This window comes from Rutilus rutilus (assembly GCF_951802725.1).
Source record: "Rutilus rutilus genome assembly, chromosome: 12".
In the NCBI taxonomy this organism is placed as follows: Eukaryota; Metazoa; Chordata; class Actinopteri; order Cypriniformes; family Leuciscidae; genus Rutilus; species Rutilus rutilus.
Genome location: NC_140217.1, coordinates 39475375 through 39493483, shown reverse-complemented (window position 1 = coordinate 39493483; position 18109 = coordinate 39475375). Strand labels below are relative to the sequence as shown.

The 18109-nt window shown below is 38.1% G+C and overlaps 1 protein-coding gene across 1 annotated transcript in view; it reads left to right on the top strand.

Annotated features, from left to right (window-relative positions):
- The first annotated feature begins 1523 nt into the window (after positions 1 to 1523).
- The window catches only part of cdh22 (cadherin 22), a 201720-nt gene continuing 185134 nt past the window's right edge, over positions 1524 to 18109 (top strand). Inside the window, exon 1 of the mRNA XM_084425677.1 lies at positions 1524 to 1745. The gene's annotated coding sequence lies outside the window, so the exon portion shown is untranslated. The remainder of the gene's footprint in view (positions 1746 to 18109) is intronic.

Below are 18109 nucleotides of genomic sequence, written 5' to 3'. Positions count from 1 at the left end.
GGAGCATTGTGCCAGATGAAATCTGGAGGGTGTTGTTGGTTCTTCTGGCTGTGACGTACAGACGTTTCACCGTTCACTCAGTACTTGTCTCTGCGGGTTCACCGCTAGGTGAGATATTGATCAAGACCTCCTCAGCGAGGTACTTAACCCCCGACACACGGTAAATGATGCCACAATCTGCTGGTCTTGTTATGCCGTGTGTCTGGTGTCTGGGGAAAAAGGAAATCTGCCGTGGCGTCAGTGAGATCCTTCCTCCATTCACTGTCTCTTATGTACAGCAGGACAAATGAAGTCCTTCACCACTAGTTCTTTGGATCAACAAACTGCTTCTTATAGCTACTGTTTATGGCGGTACAGGGTTTATGAAATGCAATAATAAAGTGCAATAGAACAGCAAATATAGGCTTTTTTTCCCCTGCTGTCCACAATTCACAGAACAGAGATGGAGAACCATCAACTCAATCAGGTAAACAGCCGTTTGTTAGTGGATAATGATTCCCCATTTTTTTGGTAGTTCATATGGAAAATTAATATATGGTAAACATAACTCCAGACACAAGATTCTCTTTAATTTTCCATAGATCATATAGAAAGTAACACCCATCTATCCAGTATTGGTCATGTTGCATGGCCATATGTTGCAAATCTAATTTTTTTATCTCCTTCTGCAGCATTCATCGAATCTGCACCAAATTTAGATCATCTTCAGACTATCATGGAAAATCATTTTAATAGTCCAGACCATTCACATTTTACACATCCATAATTCCATGATGTAATTGCCGGGTTTGCGTCTTTGCAATGCTTGACACAAAACTTTGTATGTTGCATTCGGAACCGCATATAGCATATGAGTCTACTCCTACTACTTTAAAAAGATCCTTCTATTGCAAAAGGAGAATGCGAGTATATGAGATTCCGAATTCATCATGCGTCATTGTTACAATTCCCTAACAATAATTAGTTGCATCAATTTAGTGACATCACCACCTAATGGTCAAAAGTTCAGTAAGCAATTGAATATGTCCATTTATGACTTTTAAATGCTTTTCCCAATTAAATGTACTTGCGCTGTCGCATTTGGCCCCACCGCTTAGTGCTATAATCGGTTGTGTGTCATTAGACTAATGTTTTAAAGCCGCTGTTCCTCTGTTTTTAACATTTTTGTGTGCATTTTGTTATTGTAACACAACAAACAGCAAGTTTCCAGAATCAGTAGAGCTTTATTGATTTTTTTCCCTGATTTACAGGAGCACTTACTGTACTAATGTACAAGAAGATGCAATATAAACATCTTGACAGCATCATAAACAGAGAAGAACATAAAAGACGGTATATGCAATGAAAAATGAATGAGGTCCATGCACTTTAATGCAAGAAAGGTATAATGAAACATTTCTGCCATAACGCATGCACAGAGGGTGTAACAGAAGTGTGCAAACAGCAGTGTGTGAACTCTCAGTGAGTCCTGCTCTTATTCAGTCAGTTCTGCTGATCACCGCACGAGGCTGCGCGCTGCTGTCAGACGCGCGCGCTGGACACAGAAGAGACTCTCATCACGCGCGCCGGCGGAGAGGAGCGCGAGCTTCGCATCGCATCGCATCGCATCGCAACGCATCGCGTCTGTCCCCAGCGCTCACACCGCGCCGCATTGAGGATCGTACCGTTATACAAGAGCAGCTCGAAATACCCGGAACACAGTGCGTAAAATCCACAGCCGAGGCTTCATTGTGACTGCGCTTCAGGTAAAGCTCCTCTCAATAAACTTATGCTTTTACAGAGACTTATAGCCACTGCATGTGTCCAACTCTCGGATTCTTATGCAGAACGTCTTCTGAGATGTATAATTCGGCTGGAGATGTGTCTATAAGGCAGATCATGGCATATATAGAAGGGTTACGCGCAACTTGTTGCCGGTAGTTTGTGTCTGAATCAATAAGCCGTTTTATCTTTAATGCGTCTTTTGTTTCCGGTATTATCGATATGTGTATTTGCCAGAATGAAAAGTTGAAAAGAGTTGCCTTTATATTCTTTAGACACCGACTGAGATGATCATTATCAAAATCTGCTGATATAGATCGAAATGATTGTTAATGGCAGTGATTCATTGGCAGATCGTTCAAAATATTGCAGAACATGTTGTCTATTTGTCAACTTAGCGGTATTTTCCAACATATAGGCTATACATAATAGGCTACTGTATATACAAATGCAATATAGGGTGAATACAGGTTTTGTACAAATTATCACACTATGTTATGAAACATTCTAGTTTATCATATTTAGTAAAAGAAGAATATTGACATAATGATGCAGATGATTAAGCTTGTCCCGTTTTCACCTGTATTGACTCTTTGTATCTGAAGTGCATGAGTTTCTTTGTTTCTTTTGCATTGATCGATGCATATTTTAAAGGTGACCATGCTTTTCCCACCACTGTAACTCATAATTTAATATCAGGTCAGTATTGTAGAAATATCAACTGAACTTCTCTCTCTCTGTACGTGTGCTTGAGTGAACGGAGGCTTGGCTCCTTAGTGTGTTACTGGAGTGATCACCTATTGATCACAATCTAAATCTGCTCAATTAGACTGGAAATGATTGATTGTTGGTGTGATTTATTGTTTTGGTAGATAATTTAGAGTGTTGTCAATAGCGTTTTGGGGCTACAGTTCTCAACTTTGCAATATTAACCATGATGTGCATATTCTTAAATATGACATTTCTGTATTTCTTTGTACTGCATATTTGCTTGTATTTTTCAACACTGTAATGCGCTCTCGACATTTGTCATTAAAATAATGCCATTTAATAGTCAAGTGATGGTCTCATATGCGACTGCTGTATGTGAATTTGACTGTGTAGAGGATGAGAGAGCATCTCTGATGTTTAGAAACTCCCCAAAATAACATTTAGGCTCTACGATTATGGTCAAAACAGTATTTTGATGTAGCATGCCCTTTGATTATCTGAATTACGTCATGCTCTTTTTGTTGTGAGATAATTGAGTGTTTAATGAATATCACAATGAGAACCCTCCTTTCTTTTTAAGTCAGTAATTAACTTTTCTTATTTCTGAATTGGATAATGCATGCACGCATGCAGATGATATGCTTTAATGCATAGACGAATTAATGCATAGAATGGTTAATTATGTTAATTTTGCTAATCATAAGGGCATCATGCAGTCTTTATTCAGTAGATGTCTTAGTTTTAATTTGTGCTTGCAAAATGAATGATCTTTTTTCAATAAGTAAAGAAATGGCACTATTAGTTGCATTCTATCTCTGCACCCATGATTGATTTTCTATGCGTTTGGATTGCTTAAAACCACATTCCCCACTGCACGTTTACACGTTTGCTTTATCTTGTAGTTTCCAGTAAGAGCAAGGCATCTTTGACCGCGTGCTGCTTATCCACATCGATACGTCGACATCTCTAAAGGTTTGTCTCCTGAGCGAGCACATGTCTTCTACGTGTGTGGGAAAAACTCAGTTTAGTAGTGTGTTGACAGAGTTTCGTCTCGCGTTCATGAACCGGTGGCTGTGTGCCCCTTGTTGTGTGTCGACATGATCTCAGTTTAATCCTCAAGCGCCTCGGCTCTGTTCCCACTAATTGTTGTCATTTACCCAGCTCCCCATCGGGCCCCTCGGAGCCCGCATTGGAACTCGATATCCAATCAGTGATTTAGATTATCCGATTAGGCGAGTGATGTATGTCCAGAGATGCCTTAAAGTGTTGCGCCCTCGGATTATCCGCAGCTAATGAAACTTGAGTTGCGTCAGTATATCCTAGCTTGCATGTAATTATCACATTAATTTTTAATGCTGCCACGCAATTATAAACAGAGTGATGTGGCAATATTAATGAGTGTCATTGCATTCCCATGCATTCGCTGAGTGCTATTGACAGTTATGTTGATATGCGATATAATGCGACTGCAGAGGCCTGTCAGTAGCGCTCCTGTCCGCATATTTTCCACACAAGCACATGCATGCTGCAAACTCACATAAACTAATGTGTTATAGATTCGTCTTGATATATGTCTCGTGACTGGCAGTGTCGCCTTCGGGTCCTCGGAGTAAAGGCTCGGACACGCGGCCCTCTTTGATAGATCGTGTGGAAGAAGCGACGTGCCACGGACACCATTGATTACCTTTTACTGAGTCTGAGTATAAACCTTAGCGCAGCGGGACGGCGAGGGGGGAGGGCGTTGATGTATGTTGCCTGAGGGGCGGTAGAGATGACAGATATGGGTTACAAATGAGAGCGGTTTTATGACTCCTGGAAGGAGGACCATCAGGCCCGTTTAATTGATCTCGGTCTGGCTTTGGAGCTCTGCAGTTTTGCACCTGCTTTAGGTGCCTCTGCCGCAGACCTTTGCTTAAATGATCTGCTGTGTTACGGTCCCACACCTGCTCCGAGATCCGGTTTATGCCAAAGGAACGCGACCCCCCGTGTTTCCGGCCTCGCTGCCTCCCCGACTGTGTGGGCTTTTCAGCCAGTCGCCCGTGAAACAACGGCTGCTTTCTCACTGTTGTTGTAAAGCAGAGTGGGCGACATGAACGTGGTGAAGTTTCACAGCAGAGCAGAATAGTTTGCTTAACATTTAGCACTGATAACAGCTTACTGTAAAGTTAAACATAATAAAAACTTAATTGAATCTTTATATATCCTATAGTCAACATGGCTTTTGCATCCAGTGTTCAGCAAAACATACAGCATTTCTATTGTAGGGACTTTGTGGATACCTTAAAAGAAACATATAAAGGAGGGGGTCCGGAAATGTTTGAGAAATCTGGGATCTGTTTAAATAAGCAACGTTTTATGATTCTGAAAAAATATGTGAATTTTTATCACACTGAGATTTTGTTTTGCTTTCAAATATTTTCAAAGAAACGTCAAGCAACACATTGAATTAAACATGAAACTAACTGACTTTCATATGTATTTACATAATTTCTGGCTGCATTTGCTCTACTTAAAAACAAAAACTCAATAAATGGACGTTCAACTTTTTTTTTTTTCGCCTGAACAAGAGCAACGTCAGAGGTGTGTATTTTGTGTACTTCTTTGATTATTTCTGTAATGTGATGTAATTCAGAGTGAAACAAGATATTTTTATGACTGGATTTGATTTTATACATTGGGAATTGATTGAATTTGGAGTTGGATTAGTGAGACCTTAATGTTTTGCTAAAACAATGGCTGATTTTCTATTTGACCATTGATTAACATCATCCAATAACACACTGTGGCCGTAGTGACATCAGCAGACTTGGAAAGTAGCTTCAGATGCAGAGCAAGTTATGATGTTTTGCACACATATTAACACAGGAATGTTGATTTGAGCAGAGAATTTGCTTTGTTTCAAACCTCACTTTTCATTCATTCCATCCTCAGTCTATTATCCACAAGGCTTTACACCTTTGAAATAAAGAGCGTATTATTAGAATGAACATGAGTTTGCCTCAATCGTGAAGCATGCAAACATCAGTGTTATAAAATGAAAAGCTGTGTGTATTTTTCAGGTGACAGTGATTACATGCAGGTCAAGTGGCTTTTTCAAGCGTTTTTTGGAGCACCACAACAATAATTCAATAATTACTGTCATTACTCTGTCAGGCTGTATTACTGTTATTCAAAATGGTACCCTTGAGAACGAGTCTTTATTTGAATATGGACCAAATTAAATTATTGTGCTATGCAACAGAGCCTCAAAAAGCATTGTGCTTAATTATTGATGTTTTGCATGTAGCGGTAGAAGCGCTGGGTAAAATCTTTAAAGACCTCCGTGAGACGTGCTGCTTTTAGCTTGTAATGTGGGAAACGTTGGGCTTATGGCACTCAAGGTCACTTCATACGTTTTCTCTTAGTGGATATCTATCTGATCTTGAAAAGACCAGGTGTAAATCCCTCTGAAACGCTTTGGAGACTGATTTAACTTCATGAGGTGGTTTTGATACGCAATCTGAACCAAACTGGACAAGTGTAAATGCATCTATAAATGCATCTGAAAGATCAGATTTATATTAGTTTTGCAGAGACACATTTATGTGGTCAAGTGTAAATGAAACAGATCAGATCCGATCTATCCGACCAGTAAAAACGCATGTGACGAGGTGTAAACAGATCCTAAGATGCAAAACCATTTAGGCTCATTCATACAGTAAATGTTATTCACAAATGTATCAATCTGTGTTTTCATTCCAGTTGTTGCTGATATTAAAGGCGCATTTATTCTCTTTTAAACCACTAGATGGCTTACCGCTTTTCTTAAAGGGGTTGTATAATGCCCTTTTCACAAGATGTAAAATAAGTCTCTGATGTCCCCAGAGTGTGTATGTGAAGTTTTAGCTCAAAATACCCCACAGATATTTTTATATAGCATGTTAAAATTGTCACTTTTTGAGGGTGAAACGCACCGTTTTTGTGTCTGTTCCTTTAAATGCAAATGAGCTGCTGCTCCCGGCACAGAGGGCGGAGCTACAACAGCTTGTGTCCTTTTACGTCACACAGACATGCACTGAATATTTCAAAAACTTTTAGCCTTTTATGTTCAAACCGGAGTCAGATGATGGAGAGACTCAAGAAGAAGTGACAACATGTAGACAACATTTCTGAACGGTTAGTTGATGAATTTATGTAGCTTATGTGTAGTTATCTTCTAGTCATTGATTAGCATATTCTGTCTTGATAATCTATAAATCGTGTTCAGGGGGCGGGGTTTATGTAAATTCTAGGAATGTGGTGTAGTCTCTACCAGTCATTTGTTGTAGTCCTTAAGAAGCAATTTCTTTAAAAGAAAATATCTCCCTTTGCTTTGAACTTTGAGCGTTGTAACTCTGCAGATGTTGTTTATGCTCAAACAGCAACATTACACACTAACTAAAGTTAGAAAAGTGAAATCATAATCAACCACCCCTTTGATGATGAACGTGGAAATGTGTCTGATCCTTGACGCGATCGCAAAGTTAATCCTGTGCTAATTCGTTCTAATATATAATGTTTTTCAAATGTTGTAGCAAATGAGAATCGATACAGTTATTGACTATGGTTTAAGACAAAGGTCTTGTTAATGATTTTCAGTTTTTTTCCAAGGTAATTTAAGCAAAAGGTTTCAATAACGTAAAAATATGCTATTTGGTGTAAAAGTTCCCCTTCTGTCGGGGCGAAAGGCAAAGTAATTAATATGATAATAAACAGCTGGCTGACTTTTCCATTTGTTGTATCATATATTAAGTTGGGTTTCCACCTTAGAGATAACCACCATGTTTATAATGAATCCATCATATTTAAAAATATTATATTAATCATATCATATAATAAAACATCATATTTACTTGTTACTACTGTAAAGTTTATTAAATTATTATGAGATCTCATTCAGTGCTTTCAGAATATTTACCTTTTAAAATAATTTTGTATATTTTAATGACAGTGTATTAAACCATATATATATATATATATATATATATATATATATATATATATATATATATATATATAAATAAACCAAAAATAGTACCAACTTTGCTAAAGTGATTGTTGTGAGCAAGTACTTACTTAGGCATTTAAAAAACATATTTTAACTAAAGTATGTGTATAAATAATGTGTGTTTTGCCCTGTGTGTCTGTAAAAGGCCAACCTTGCCACCACATACATTTATAAGTAAAAGAAAAAAAAAAACCTTTTATGATTTATTTTCACAAACAATCTGTTGCTCCATCAATGTTCAATAAAACCATAATTTTTTTTCTCCAATCCTACACTATGAAAGCAGTGAAAAGCACATTTTTCTTAGGACGTGTCTTTAGCCCCGTTGCACCCTTTACTTTTTGTTGAAAAATGTTGCATGACACATTGACATAAAAAAAGACAAAACTGCAGCATTTCCCTGACTTTTGGATCCCACTGTACATGATCGATCATCATGAGGAGACGTGAGAGTGAAATCTGTCGGTTTTGACTGGAATGAAAACAATCAAATGTGAAATCGACTCCCTCCTCACAGTCTCAGAGTGCAGCTCTCTTCTTTCCCGTCGATGCTGGTCATCCGGTCGGATGTTACCATGGTAATTTAGCTTGGCTGGATGAGTTGGCATTTGTCGGCAGTAAATACATGTTAGAATGTCTCACGCGGGCTTCTTTATGAGTTGCATCAGACATGGATGTGTTTTTCTGGAGAAAGAGAGATGCTCCGCTTTGTTGCTCTGTCAATGGTCCGTATACGTCGCCCGCAGTGCTTCCTGGCAGACGCACAAACAAAATAGATATAAATAAGTATATTAACCATAATTAATTTTCATGGCATTCAGTTGGAAAGCTGTAGATTTTCAGTAGTAATTAACCAGCACTAAACAGGCCATCTGCGGTTGCTTTAGAGTTCCCCGAGGACAGTTGTGTTGCTCAAAGGTTGCTCTATCATTGAGACTTAATGTCTCCTTAATATGTCTCTAAATAGAAATGAGTTCTGAGTTTAAGCATGTTTCTCTGTTGAAGAAGAAATAAAAATAGATGCATGTATGGTAAGAGGATGGTGGATAACTCAGATCATTTGGTCTCGGGAGAATTTGTTGAGTTCGTATCGAGACTTTGGTGTCTTTGCAAATCTGAGAAACACATTTTGAGATGTTTTCTGAAACTCTAGAGGAGATGCATGTGAGATTTCTGGACTCTTTTTCACAGAAGAAGCAGGAGACTTCAGCAAAACACTCAATTTGCTCTTCATCTCAGTCTCAGCGCTGTCTAAGAAATATGTCATGTCAAATTTATTTCTATAGTGCTTTTCACAATGCACAATGTTTCAAAGCAGCTTCACAGATAACGTTTATAATATCTTCATATATTCATGCCATTCGTCACATTTAGCAGACTAGAGCTGGACGATAATATAGTTTTGCGATGATATGTAATTATTTGTGAAATTTACAAGCAAAGTAAATCCAAATTATTTTCAGTGAATATCCAGTGCTTTATTTAAAGAGCTGGGTGATAATATACTTTACATTTTAATACAAGAAAGCAGTTGAGATTTGCTATACTGTATAGTATACACTCACCTAAAGGATTATTAGGAACACCATACTAATACTGTGTTTGACCCCCTTTCGCCTTCAGAACTGCCTTAATTCTACGTGGCATTGATTCAACAAGGTGCTGAAAGCATTCTTTAGAAATGTTGGCCCATATTGATAGGATAGTTGATGGAGATTTGTGGGATGCACATCCAGGGCACGAAGCTCCCGTTCCACCACATCCCAAAGATGCTCTATTGGGTTGAGATCTGGTGACTGTGGGGGCCATTTTAGTACAGTGAACTCATTGTCATGTTCAAGAAACCAATTTGAAATGATTCGAGCTTTGTGACATGGTGCATTATCCTGCTGGAAGTAGCCATCAGAGGATGGGTACATGGTGGTCATAAAGGGATGGACATGGTCAGAAACAATGCTCAGGTAGGCCATGGCATTTAAACGATGCCCAATTGGCACTAAGGGGCCTAAAGTGTGCCAAGAAAACATCCCCCACACCATTACACCACCACCACCAGCCTGCACAGTGGTAACAAGGCATGATGGATCTATGTTCTCATTCTGTTTACGCCAAATTCTGACTCTACCATCTGAATGTCTCAACAGAAATCGAGACTCATCAGACCAGGCAACATTTTTCCAGTCTTCAACTGTCCAATTTTGGTGAGCTCGTGCAAATTGTAGCCTCTTTTTCCTATTTGAAGTGGAGATGAGTGGTACCCGGTGGGGTCTTCTGCTGTTGTAGCCCATCCGCCTCAAGGTTGTGCGTGTTGTGGCTTCACAAATGCTTTGCTGCATACCTCGGTTGTAACGAGTGGTTATTTCAGTCAAAGTTGCTCTTCTATCAGCTTGAATCAGTCGGCCCATTCTCCTCTGACCTCTAGCATCAACAAGGCATTTTCGCCCACAGGACTGCCGCATACTGGATGTTTTTCCCTTTTCACACCATTCTTTGTCAACCCTAGAAATGGTTGTGCGTGAAAATCCCAGTAACTGAGCAGATTGTGAAATACTCAGACCGGCCCGTCTGGCACCAACAACCATGCCACGCTCAAAATTGCTTAAATCACCTTTCTTTCCCATTCTGACATTCAGTTTGGAGTTCAGGAGATTGTCTTGACCAGGACCACACCCCTAAATGCATTGAAGCAACTGCCATGTGATTGGTTGATTAGATAATTGCATTAATGAGAAATTGAACAGGTGTTCCTAATAATCCTTTAGGTGAGTGTACAGTATATACACATATAGCTGTATGTATGTGGATAATGTTGGATATACTATCTATGCAACATCATATATATATGAGATATGAAAGAGATCTACTTTCAGGAGAAGTTAACATGAAATCAAAAACATCATATTATAAAAGTAAAATGGGTTGTAGAAGTCATTTTATATTGACTTTACTTTTGGAATTGAACCTCTCAGGTCTTTTTTTTCCCTCTCTCGGTTTCATTTCTTCCCTCTTAAAAACTTTCACTCTCCATCCGGTCTTAAATTTTAAAATGCTGCAGAATTATGCAGGTTTTCATCCCTCTGTGTTCACTTCAGGGCTGGAGCGGGTCATGTGTGGCTACAGGCTTTTCTCTGAAAACCCATCTCCAACGATGCTGGATGCACTCTAAAAAATGCAGGGTTGTTTCAACCCAAATTTGGGTCAAACATGGACGAACCCAATCGTTGGGTTAAAAATGTCAAAATTCAAAAATTGAACCCAACGGCTTGGTTTGTCCATATTTGACCCAAATTTGGGTTGAAACAACCCAGCATTTTTCAGAGTGTGTGTTCGGACTCGACGTTCTCTGTCTAGTAATGTTCCTAGGCCTCTAGACTGGGAAACTGGATGGCCAGCGACTCTCCGAAATGCTCAAGAATCATCCTGAACTGCAACCCACACACAAACCCCTCTGATTGGATGAACTGCATCGTCCCTTCGCTCGCGGTAGCCATCAAAATAAGCCCTCAATACCAAACATCTCCCTGAAAATGATTCATCTTGTTGAGTTATTGCCCGTTGTTCACCTCTATCTTTCGAGAGCGCGGCGGTATTACTGGAGCCATTCATATTTGATTATGGCTATTGCAGACGGCCCGGCACAGCTTGAGGAATTCCAATCTCTGCGAATGCGTGTTGACTTTGTGAGCGAGTGGCGTTTGGTCAAGCCGGAGACCCTACATCACCAGTGTGACACGAGCCCTGCCATCTCAGGCAAGCTTTGATCAGGTCCGCTGATGCCCCTTTCTGATCCCAGTCGCACACCCCTCCTGTGACCCCGGGACGAGGACTTCAGTCTGTATTCGGCTCCGGTGATGGTGTGTGAAATAATGACCTTATTACTCATGATATGAGTCAGCCTTTAAAAAACTAGACTGCCTGTATAGAAAATAGAAAAAAAATAACATTTGAAACTAATATTAAAACATAGACTCATTGCTAAAAATGTAAAGCCTTGTTTTTTTTTGTGTGTGTGTAAGTTTTTCCATCGCAAAAAAACTAAACAAAATCAAAACTGTGGTAACTTGGTAATTAGTAGATAAATAAATATTATGAAGATCTAATATTAGTTTTTTTGTTGAAAGGTTTGAAGTCTAATTACTTTCCTATTTATTCTCATAATGTTTTTTTTTTTCTATTATGAAACCAATTAGGAAAGTAAAGATTTTAACTAGATCATATTTTGCCCCCACATTGCTTATTTTTTCCATAATATAATATAATATAATATAATATAATATAATATAATATAATATAATATAATATAATGTAATGTAATGTAATGTAATGTAATGTAATGTAATATAATGTTTAACTGTTAAAATGTTTTATTATATGATGAAGCACATTTTCACCCAGAAATTCGCATCATTATAATATAATGCAAAAAAACTCAATAAAAATGCAAAAAATAAAAAAATTAAAAAAAATACGGTAATAAATAAATTGTATTTTCTGGACACAAAGTTTGTCTTTATGAATTTGCAAAGTCTTATTGTGAAAATTTTTCCAACGTTTCTCTTCGTGATCTTTCATACATTAATTCCTAATGGATAAAATCAGCACTGTAATATTTTCTGTATTTTCTTCCTTATTGAAAATACATTTTCTTTTTAAATGTGACATTACAGAAGTAGAGTTGTGATTTCCATTGCATGTTTATTTTGCATTATCAGTCACTCCATGACATTCAAAACTTGGCAGCAAAACAGTATTTTGTGACATTATTGCAGATGCATTGAGATTTCTAATGCCGTCTTGAGCGCTGACTTGAGGACGGCAGTGTTTCAGTGACAGTGTGCAGTTTATCTCTGACAGTGTGTGTGTGTGTGTGTGTGTGTGTGTGTGTGTGTGTGTGTGTGATAGACTGAACCAGAATGATGGTGGCATGAAAGAAAGAGAGAGAAAAGAGAGCTTGCCTGCTGTCAGGCTGCACGACTCCAGCTGATGGTCTACGGCTCAGGTGTGTGTGTGTGTGTGTGTGTGTGTGTGTGTATGTGAAACGGGAAGTTAAAAGCTTGACTAAATCACACAAACTGCTCTGCAGAGGGAGATAGGCTATACTGCTGGTGGGAAAGAAGATCTCTTTAATATGTCGATTGTTTCTCCTAGACATTAATGTGATAAAACAGAAAGCACATGGAGATTTCTCCTCCTCCTCAGTTCTTTCTCCTGAGAAATTAATGATACAAGAGCAAAAAGAGAACAAAAGGTCTGAAACAGCCATTTTGGTTTGGGCCGAAATAGTTGAGATCATCAACTGAAAAATTGCACAGTAAAAGTTTGGTTTAACTTGAAAAATTATGACAGAAATATATTACTGTAATGAAATGTACTTCTCAAACAACAACAACAACAACAACAATGATAATAAACTATTATTATTATTATCATTTAACCAAGATATTTTTTCATTCATGTTTTAATTTACACTTCAGACAAGTTCACTTGTTCTTATTTATTATCTTATTAACAATCTTTTGTTGTAAGTTTTAATTACATTTGTTATAGATATTTAAGGTTTATTTAAAGTTTTATTAATTAATTTCAACAGACAATTTTTTTTTATAAATTCATTTAATTCAGATTAAAGGAGAACTCCGGTCAATTTTAACATTGAGCTCATTTTTTTGTACATTTGGAGTGCTGTCAATACAGAGAACAACAATAAAAATCGGGGTTGCCTACACCGAGTTATTCTATTTTTAAAATTTGTAATTTGTGTGCAAATACCTGTGTTTACATCCTGTTTTCGGTTGAAGTCCAAAGTAGTCGATTGCCGAGTTCACGCGCATAGGTTTAGTACCTATGATCACGCGCGTGAACTCGGCAATCGACTACTTTGGACTTCAACCGAAAACAGGATGTAAACACAGGTATTTGCGCTGGCTTAAATAACATCATTTTTATACATATCTTTCACATCTACTGCAGTCAGATTCACTCGTGTTCACTCTGAAGGAATCACTCACATGACCTGTGCACTTGTAATGACACATCAAGGATGTCAAGAGGCTAAAAGCAGGTTTACTACTTGCCCCATTGAAGTCAACAGGGTGCAAATTTTAAAAATAGAATAACTCGGTGTAGGCAACACCGATTTTTGTCGTTGTTCTCTGTATTGACAGCACTCCAAATGTACAAAAAAATGAGCTCAATGTTAAAATTGACCGGAGTTCTCCTTTAATTAAATCAAATATTGAAAAAGAAAAAAAAGTCAAAAATGAAAAAGTCAAATATTTTGTACAATTTTACGTTTTATATATATATATATATATATATATATATATATATATATATATATATATATATATATATATATATATATATATTTTTTTTATCCAGAATTTTCGGTTTTGGTCCAGAATTTTCATTTCGGTGCATCACTATTCTGTATGATCTAATATCACATTTAATCCGCATCACATAAGCCTCTCTAGCATCTACTGGTATTGGGAAACTCATATCGGTGGTCCACTAAACTAAAGACTCTATTAAGACTCGCGAGCTATGAAAGAGCAATATGATTTTCCTGTGGGAGCTGTGTGAGGTCGGATAGTCTCTCGTCTCACAGTTAATATGATAAAACACGAGAGCCCGGATTCATGATCAGCACATTCTACGATAAACATTGATATAGAAACACACTCTCAGATTGATAATGCACAGTATATAAACATGTTTCCTTTTTTGCTAGATTGTCTGCTCTTTTGTTAAAATGTAAATTAGTGACAACACAAAAGCTGTATTGGTGGATTTATGTTTATGCCGCATGTATGGAGAGGTTTATGAGTGCATACGGATGCATGCATCACAATAGCATGTGCAGATGAACGTTCCAGCCTGTTATTATGTGCTTTGCGTTGTATCAGATTATGCCACATTCTGACAATAACATGAATATATTGTGTGTTTTTTTTTTTTTAAAGAAAGGATAGCATTCATTATAGTGTGGGAGATGCTCGATGGGGTTTAAGTATGAATGTTTACGTAAAAACATTGTATAGATATGGCAGCATGTATGCCTCGACAATTGAACATCCAGATTGTAATCATATCTGGATTTGTGTCTCGCTGTGTATTGAAGTGTATGTGCTCTGAATTTCCTATTTTGCTGCATATAGAGTTTGAGTGATCGAATTCAGGCGTAGTTCAGAACACTGATCGCTCAACAATATCAGCTGACGCTCGGCTCCTCCTACTCATCTACTATAGTATTTAAGCTCATTCAACGAACGCTCCGCATTTACACCACCTCCACCCCTTCACCTCCTGGCATCTTCATAATAGAGCAGCGGATTCTGAATAGAAACTCTGTATGTAATAATTGTATCTCCTTCTGTAAACATATGCTAAGACACATTTGGTTATTAAAAGGCTTGGGGGATTTTGTGTTTAAGGATGTATCTCAAGCTGTCTTAGAGCCGAAGCCTCTCGCCAAATCCAAAGATTGTCAATGCATTTAATTCTCAAAGTAGTCCTGACTGAAATATGTTTAGTTGTGTGTGTGTGTGTGTGTATCTGTCTACATTCACACTGGATAACAAACGTGGCTTGTTCTGTTTCTATGCTCAAATCAAACATTTTTTTTTTTTTTTTTTGGGGGGGTTTCTGCACCAAATCCCCAAAAGTTTATTTTAATTTTTTAATGTGCAAAATTTAGCAAAATTGACAATATTGTGTCTAAAATTAAACACAATATTAACTTCTTATTTATTGAACTGTTGTATAAAATCAATATCACATTTGCACTGGTGTGATATTGTGCACGTTAATCATGTGATATTGCTATATCATATGATATAAATATGAGACAAAAAAGTCATACAGGGGCATGTTTGCCCTGATATCTTTAATCCATCACCAGTCAACTCTATGAAATGTAAGATGAACTACGCTGGTAAATCGACAGCCCTAATGTGAGCTTGTGTTTCTCTGTGTTTGCTGTAAATCAGCAGGCCTGTGAGCCGTATAAACTCCTCTTTCAATGTGAAGAAGTTATGATATGACCACCGCACATCTGTGTTTAATATCACACTGTTATAAGCGCACGTTTAATCTGAGGATACAGTGGGATTTGATCCAATGATGCATATCTTGGAGAGATTAGGGGTGGTGCCGGGCCGGGACGAGCCGCTGGGACTTTGCATGCGTTTCCCTGTTGTTTTACTGCTTTGTAAGTTAATACCCGAGAGACACGACGGTTCATCTGAGCCGGTCTCGGACTGCCCCAGTTCTCCTTCATTAAAACCCAAGGATGGGAGATTTCCCACAGACTGACAGTAATCACGATGGCTCGGCTCTTACTCTGATGTGATGTGATGGGAGTTGTTGTTGTTGAGCATGAGAGATCATTCTTGACACATCGCGGTGCACGCCGGTCTCTGGCATTGTCTTTTGTGCAGTTTCGAGATGGCCAGACGCTCCTCGTTTGATGCAGAGGACGTCAACAACAGAAGCGCGTCGCAACAGTGCCTTTTCACGCTCTATTTTCAGCCAGATGCGAGTCCGCCGCGTCCAAAGCCGTGACCTTTCTGTTGGTCATGGGTGAATAGTTTGGAGGCAAATGGAGCGCTGGTCATTTCTGCTTAATGAACGTGTCCGGCGCTGGACGTGTAATGTAGATTGCCAGGGGTAAATCTGGTCTACACACATCCTGACGATATTGTTAACAGCGGTGATGTCTGGGCATGCATGCTAGTTATCACAACTCATTTACACGCTTTCCCCTCCTTTATATGTTTTATGGTAATATCATGTCTTGGTAATTTAGCTTGATTGCTGAAGTGTATATTTGACGATTTGCACAGATTGCTTTTTTTTTTTTTTTTATAATAATAATAGAAAGATTAGCATTATTGTAAAACAGAAAATTGTTGTATTCATTTTACATGTATTAAATTTACATGGTGCTCCAAGCGACTGCAAGGAATACCATGGTATTACTGTGCTATATTTCCATCAAAACATAATCCCTCAAAGAAATATTTGGATCATATTTCACCCACACATTATTATATATTAAGAGATTTATTTTATTTTATTTTAAATTTAATTACATTTATTTGTAATTATTTTACTGTAATTTTTTCCCCATGACAAAGTTCCCCCTATTGTAATTTTTTTTTTACTGAAATTATTATTTGATTAGCTTATATGTGCATTTAGAGAAAAAATATGAAAATAATGGTGGACAAGGGTGCTCGTCATGAAAATAAAATAGGCTTGATCTCTAAATTGTATCTAAATTGTAAATCTCTTTTTATTAGTTTTGTTTTCTTTCCTCTTTGTGAGGAGAAATCTAACCTAACATGTTCTTGACAGTTTGACCTAGTAATACCATGGTGCTATTTTAGTGTTTGCCACATTTATATAAGCTGCCTTTATAGAGAAAAAAACTAAACATCCAAACATTTGTTAACGTCACTTTCCAGTCACCTCTAAAATACATCAGTTAAAGACTGAGAGAACGAACCTTCATCTGAACCCCATCGCACATATAGATGGATTTCTGATTTAATTTTTCCCTTCGGTTATTGCAATCAACCCAAACTATTCCTACTCTAAATGAAAATGACATTTGAAAGAGACACATACGAGCCTCCCGTAATTGGTTCAGGCGGCTACTTTACAAGGCGCAGATTTAAATGACATAATTCCCCGTGTGATGATAAGAGCGGTGGGTTTAATTATGGCTTTATCTGGCGAGGTACAGTGTCACGTCATCGCCCAGGTTTGTTTACCGCCGGTGATTTACTACTAAAGGCGCCTGTTACGTGCTGATAAACCACTCATTACACACAAGGTCTCCAACACGGATAAACGATAACAACACCTGGAGTGGAAAGGCGGCGCCGTTCAATTGGGATCCGTCAGATGTCACGCTTCCCAGACGCTTACGGTTACGCAGCGATTTGCCTTTGCTTAATTATTTATGCCTTGCGTTTCCTTGCTGTGCTTTTTGCAGACTTGTAGATGAAAGCTTTGCATTTGAAGCCTGTGTGTTTAGTTGTGACGTGTGGCATATTGAAACGAGTTTCTGTGTGCTCTCGTCGTGCTGATATAGTTGTGATGTTGCTAGCATGCGCGGGGGTGGACAGACGGCAGTGTGTCGCTGATCTCTGAAACAAATAAAAACGATGTTTGGAGGGGAAAAGTAATTTCATTTAATTATTTAATCGTGGCGTGTGTAATGTCCCACTTATCAGGGTGGGTCAAGAGTCTTTTATGTTGAATTGACTGTCAGATGACGTTCTGTCTCTCGACCCTGAGCAGTGTTGGCGTTTAACTAGCTGTGGCGCTACTAGCTTACATGAACAAAACCAAACCAAAAACTTTGTTTACTCATGGCAATCCAAACCCTAAATGGTAAATCTGCATTTTATAACTTTGTAACGGTATTTATAGTTATATTAGTTGCATTTAGTGTAAATTATTAACACACACACACATGAGGACCATCTTTATGAGGACATTCATTGACACATTGCAATCTCTAGCCGCTTACCCTAACCTTACCCATCACAACTAAGTGCCTAACCCGACCCCTGACCCTAAACCGACCCTTAACCTCAT